General features: G+C 35.7%; 1 long non-coding RNA gene across 1 annotated transcript; it reads left to right on the top strand.

Annotated features, from left to right (window-relative positions):
• Positions 1 to 4,085: 4,085 nt before the first annotated feature.
• LOC116245941 (uncharacterized) lies at positions 4,086 to 6,129 on the top strand. The gene is made up of 3 exons (XR_004170623.2): positions 4,086 to 4,861; positions 5,396 to 5,505; positions 5,880 to 6,129. It is a non-coding gene; the product is annotated as an uncharacterized LOC116245941 (long non-coding RNA).
• The last annotated feature ends 460 nt before the right edge of the window (positions 6,130 to 6,589 follow it).

Below are 6,589 nucleotides of genomic sequence, written 5' to 3'. Positions count from 1 at the left end.
GTTTTTTATATATAATACAGCAACCTTAAAAAAATAAAAATATGGTAATTTAAAAAAAAAAAAAATGTTTGGGGCAAATAAGATAAATGTGAAATTGAAAAGACAACAGAAAAAAGAGAGAGTAAATAAGCAACAAATGCAATTGAAAAATAGAAACAAACAATTTGACATTTAAAAACAGGAGAAAAAGAGAAAATGAGGAAAAACACGTTTTTTGTTTTGCCATTTTTTTAAAACTTATTTTTCATGTTTTTAACAAGGATTTTATAAAAAAAAAACCTTGTATTTTTTTAAACTTAACTAAGACTAATTTTTATATTTTTCGATTTATTTTTCTGGAAGAAAATTTGAGTTTTTAATTTTTTTTGTTTTTTGCTGATTTGCATCTAAATCTTTTGGATTATTGGATTGGCCGGTTCACCAAATTGGCAGCATTGTCGATTTGACCCAGAGAAACAATTTTTCCTAATTAAGATAGCCTCGGTGCTTCTCATTACACAAAATTAAAGGCCTATGAACTTAATAGCTTTATTTGAAGCTAGCTAGCTTTTCACAAACTAAAGAGCAATATCCAAAGATGCGATGATCAAAAGTGATCTGCGATTGGTCATGCAATGGCGAGAAAACTCATTCTAATTATATATGTGTCTTTTTTAGAGTAGCAGGGGTGGGGGTCTTAGCCCCACCTCAAAAAATATATATATATATATGTAAATTTTAAAAATTTCACTTGTTTTGTATAAAAATTAGAAAAATAATATTTCAGCCTAGTCAAAATTTAAAAACTTTAATTAAGCCTCCTCAACAATTTCTCGCTCTGCCTCTCCTTGGACGCACTCTGTCCAATCAGCGATTATTCATTGCAGGAACAAAGATATCTTTGTCCTTGTTGTGAACAACAAAAGGGTGAGGACATGAGGTTGTCAAAACAGAAAGACGTTTGGTCCGATCAGGACGTCGGTGGAAAGCTGAACAATTGCTTTATCGGGTTGACAAAATTGCTCCAAACTTTTTATGCTTCTTGGTAACCCCTTTTTGTTATTTTATTATTTTTTATGTGTCCCTATATATTCCTTCTCTCTATTTTTGGTTCAATAAAAGGGTCACACACAGAAATATTCAAGATGGTCCTGATCCCTTTGTTGTAAAAACTCATGTTTGAATCAAATAGACAATGCTGCCAATTGGGTGAACGGGCCAATCTAATAATCTAAATGATTTAAATCAGCAAAAAAACTTAATTAATTCAAATTTTAAGCAAAATGAATGGAAAAATATCTATGAAAATTAATTAAAAATAAAAATTTTATCTAGCCTATCTTTTTTTTTTCATACGTTTCAAACTTACAATGAAGGAAATAAATCAGATCAAATGGGGAGTTGGCAACATATGAGTCGGCAACATATGAGCCGCCTTGAGCTGAAGTTGACCGAGCTGAAGCTTGAGCTCGTCTCCCAGTGGGCAGCCCGAGAACTAGTACCCATATATTGTAATACAAACAAGCCCGATGGTCCCTACGTTATTTTTTGGAGCAATCAAACATTCAAGACTGCCTCATGGTCTGATCACTGTGTTGTAAGAACCGATATCTGAATCGAGTCTACAATGTATGCTGCCAATTTGGTGGATCGGCCAATTCAATAATGTAAATGATTTAGATGCCAATAAAAGAAAATTGGAGAAAATGAATGGAAGAATATAAAAACTAATTAAGAATATATTTTTTTTTGTATCTATTAAGAAATGCAGAAGGATACACCAGGTCGAGTTGATGTACCACCAAATGGAAGCATTTATTGGAAATGATTTCTCGGCCCAATCCAGCCGATTCAGGTGACATCGGTGGTAATGTATATAACTCAGTTGTAAATGTCCAGTAAATGTTCGTACATTTAACTATGTGTAGTCTCTTTCTAAGGTCCAAACAAAAAGACATAAAATTGAAGAACGTACAGCTAATTAAAATGACAAGTACTAAACAACAATGTCAATTTATGGTGGATGACAGTTTACTTTTAGCAACAAATTTCTACATTTTATTCATACCTAGCATCTGACAGCATTGACATTTCTTGTATGTGTGTGTATATATATGAGACCACGTAATTAAAAATAATAATTTGAGTTTAAACCATGATTTAGATATTCCCTTTAGGTTTGAGCTTGAACTTGGATCTTCTACTCTAGCATGTATTGACCAACAACATCTTCACCTTAGACACGGTGCCTTGAAAGAAAGGAATGAAGCTTTCACAAAAACAAGTTTGAGTATGATGAAATTACAAAAATACACTTTCCTTATTGGATCGCACTGGAACATTGGACTCCCATTCTGATTCACTTATGAATGCGCATGACCAATCTAAACCTGTTTGCTCCAAATTTTTGCACCAAAAATGAATCCAAAATCAGGTCAAGTGGTAGTTGAACTCAGTAAATCCATTTACATACCTAATCAAAGTGGATTCGCAAAACCAAATTAATGATGTTTCATGACGTTGGTCAGGTCAACAAAGGGATTTGGGTCGAAGTCCAACCAGACCGAGTCTGAGATCCAGAATGTTGAATTCCTAGTACCACCAGGAAGCATCTGACAACTTACAAAAATACACCTAACTTTTGTTATTATAAAAACAGCACCGTTGTTCCATGATAAATAAAATATATATAAACTTAGTACCCTTCAAACGAACATGTACGCTCACCTAATAATTATATAATTAAGTTAAAAGCAACATTAATTTTAATTTTTTATGATTTCATGCATTAATAACAGGGCATAATTGGTGGGGACATAGTTAACCACATACGTATGTTATTTGGTGTTGTCACAGTGGCCGATAATGGAAATTAATGAGCTAATTGATTTGTTTATATAGAAAGTACTTTTAGTCTTTTCATCTTAATAATTATACGTAAGCTATTATTCACTAGCAGAAGTTTACTTTTAATCATCAGTGCAAATATTTTGTATTTCTTCTCATCCCCATATATTTAGATAAATTTTGAAATGTTCCCATCAACTTATTTGAAAAAATAAGTGTCTTCACCGTTTATATTAACATAAAACCACGAGGATATACACCTTGCCATCTCACATTAAACAATAATAAATACACAAAATCATCTAACTACAAGAAGGTCCAAACATTGACAAGTTATGATATTTGGTAATCCATGGACAAGAATTTTGGAAGTGGAATGGAGGGAGGAAGGGTGTTCGAAAAGGGCGGACCTTCTCGGGTTTCTGATAATCGATATCTCCCTGGTAAATCCTCAACGACAAGATTGTGGGTGCAAATCTGTGGCTCTCATCATTAAGATTCAGAAGTGGATATTGAGGAACTCTCAATTCAAGATGGCTTCAAGAGTTTTGGAAAAGATGAAGCAGCCCTTTCGTTGGACTGTGATTGGCTGTTTCATTGGAGACATATAGAAGAAGATCATTGTTTATGCTAGCATTGCTAATGATCTGATAAGTCCATGAAGAGAATTTGCAAACCTTAAGTTCTCTTTCTTAGGAAGGGATGCTTTCTTGTAAGGGTTCACAGTGTGGACGAACTCAGGGTAGTTTTTAGAAGGGGAGAATGGAAACTGGGTGGAAGAGTGATGATTGCCAGCAGATGGGATCTAAGATGCTCCTTTCCTTATCGATTGAGGAGAATATAAGAGTGCCAATCTGGATTAGGGTTCCTAATTTGCCAGTATTTTATGGAATCGATGCACTTTGCAATCTATTGCCAGAGTGCTATGGGGAAAACCGATGGAAGATGACATCCATACTCAATCGATGTCAAGCATGGGCTTGCAGAATTTGTGTGTAGGTAGCAATGGATTTCAATCCAAAATCCGAGGTTGAATTGAAATTGGAAGAGGGAGAAATTGTTATTCAAGAAACCAACTATGTGAGTAATATTAAAATTTCCTCCCATTGCAAAGCAAATATATATTCATATGGCAAGTCGGTGTAGAGTTAATCAATTGGTGGTTTCTTTTCAAGAGGGTGTGGCAAAGAAAGATGGGTGGAAGGAATTGGAAATTATCATTATGTCAGGAGAGGTAAGGAGTGGCAGGGAGAGAATAAGAAAAAAAAATTGGGAAAAAATGAGGAGTTAATAAAGGAGAGACCCAGATCAAAAGGAGAACCAGAATTGGGGGATAACAAGTTTTGGTTTCTCCATAGGCAGATGGAAGTTGAAAAGGAACGTTAGACCCAGAAAGATTGGAATGCAGAGATTGATTGACAGGAGACCAGCAATTGCTGGGAAGATAGAGCAGGAGATGGAGAATCAATTGATAACAAAAAGAATCGAAGGCGAGAACCATGAGTCCTCATCAGGTTTGATTCTTTCTCCTCCATTAAAAAATAAATTTTAGCATTCTCGTTGTTTGGATGGAATGAAAACTATCAAAGAAATGATTGGTTTGGAGAGTGAGGTGATGGTGAACGACTCACCACCAGGTTTGTCAAAAAGAGAAAATGGGAGGACAGCTGGTAAGGAAGGGAAGGCGATTGTTGACACTTCCACATGGGGGAACATGATTCCAGAGTACTGAGGATACGGCCGAGGCAGGAAAAGGGGAAGACACTCGATTAGTGACACATCCAACACTGTGTGTTGGTTTGGCCTTTCATTAGGAACAACCACAATCCCTTTCCATTACAAACAACAACGACTCTCACTCTCTCCTTGTCGAAAATGACCCTTGTCTTTAAAATGTTAGTGTCTATTGTATGCCTGTGTTTAAAATCTGATAGTAGTAAAGGCAAGAGAAGTAGCGCAGAGTGGTGATTGAAGGAGTGACGGTCGAAAAAAGGAGGCAGCAAAAGAAGCTCTGCACTCTGGTTCTCAATGCATGGTAAGTTCACTAGAGTTCACACCATCGATCGCCTGTCTCTCTCTTGATCTCTCCATAGATTTCTTTCTGCCTCTCTCTCTCTCTCATTTACATTGCCTATGTCTCTCTTCATCTCTCCATCTCTGCTGCGTTGAATTGAACCAGAAAATCAAGTTTTTTCTTGCTGAAAGTCAAGAGTGGCAGCTGGAATTTTAGAAATTTAAACTGTGGGCAATATATTTAAATTTGGAAATTTAAACTGTGGGCATGATTTCATCAAAATCCAACCTAATGTGGATCAATTTCTGTTGAGTCTGGTTTCCAAATCATCCTAGACACAGCCTTAATATGTTTCTGCACAAAAGCTCCATTTTTTTAACAAAAAAGCTCATATTTTGCATCAAAAATCAGAAATTGCTACTGGAAAATGGGAAGAAAATGTCCAGCATAGATGGCAGTGAATTTGAACAGAATCTGATTGATTTCCAACTGTTTTTTTTGTAAAATTTGATTGACTTCTTTAAATCTATCATATAACCTTTATTGAACAATCAGATGGACAGAATCATGGTGCCTAGGTGGGTGAGAAGGAACCCCATAGATACATCTGCCATACCAGCATCTCCTGGATTGATTGTGGACTCATGAGTAGCTTGGGCAATAAGGTTCTCTCTCTCTCTCTCCCTCCCTCTGTGTGTGTGTGTGTGTGTGTGTGTGAGTGTGTGAGGAAGTTCTCCGTTGCTTTTCTTTTTTTTCTTTCAATAAACTATGAAACAGCTAGGCCTAATTTTTCCTTTCTTTTTAAAATTTGCTTTGCTTTTAACTGGCTTCCTGTGTTATACAAATTCTCTGAATTTGACCAACTACTAATAAAGCAATATTATCAGAACATTTGTTCCCTTGATCTTCTACTTTGTGCATGTCTTTTCTTATCCTTTCCTGTTCATTCATTTAATCCAAATTATGCTCCTGAAATGTTATCGAGCAAAGTATATTAACTTCCTGATTTCCAAGGCTTTAGTTTTCATCATTTTTTCAGGATCTCTCTCTTTCTAATGCAAAAGAGGAATGAAAATTTGTAGCCAACTGTAAATGTGGCTGATGGAATCTATCTTGATAAGGAGACCACCGACTATTGAACTTCCTTTTTCATTCTATGCTTGCGATGGACAAGAAACGTGTCTTCACAAAGTTGTTTCATAACAATGATATTTTTTGTTTTAACACAATTACATTGAGTTGTATATCCAACGTGATTTTTACTGATGCAAATGTAATTAAAGTTTACAATATTTACAAGCATATCATACAGGTCTGTATTAAATGCAATAGATATTATTTTAGAGCATGATCTAAGAAGCACAGTAATGTTACTATTGTTTGCTACTCTCTCTCTCTCCTTTTGTATACAATGGCCTAGAAACTGTCTTTCATATAATCAATCATCCTAAGAAGAAGGATGACCATTTTTTTTTATTGAACTGATGTTATGAACGCAACTTTGAACATTTGTGTTGTGCGCACCGGGTAGCTGTTTTAATTGCATGAAATTTTTAGTCATGGTTGGAAATTTCTCGTACTGATTTGAATAGGATCTTCTGAACCTGCAACTCTCTTTTGTGGCCTCGAAGTTGAGGCTTGCCCACTCCAGATTTGAATAGGATCTTCTGAACCTGCAACTCTCTTTCGTGGCCGCAAAGTTGAGGCTTGCCCACTCCAGTGCTGCCCAGCAAGCTTGTGGCTCCACTA

The sequence above is a fragment of the Nymphaea colorata genome, chromosome 1 (genome assembly GCF_008831285.2).
Source record: "Nymphaea colorata isolate Beijing-Zhang1983 chromosome 1, ASM883128v2, whole genome shotgun sequence".
NCBI lineage: Eukaryota > Viridiplantae > Streptophyta > Magnoliopsida > Nymphaeales > Nymphaeaceae > Nymphaea > Nymphaea colorata.
This window is presented reverse-complemented; position numbering and strand designations above follow the sequence as displayed.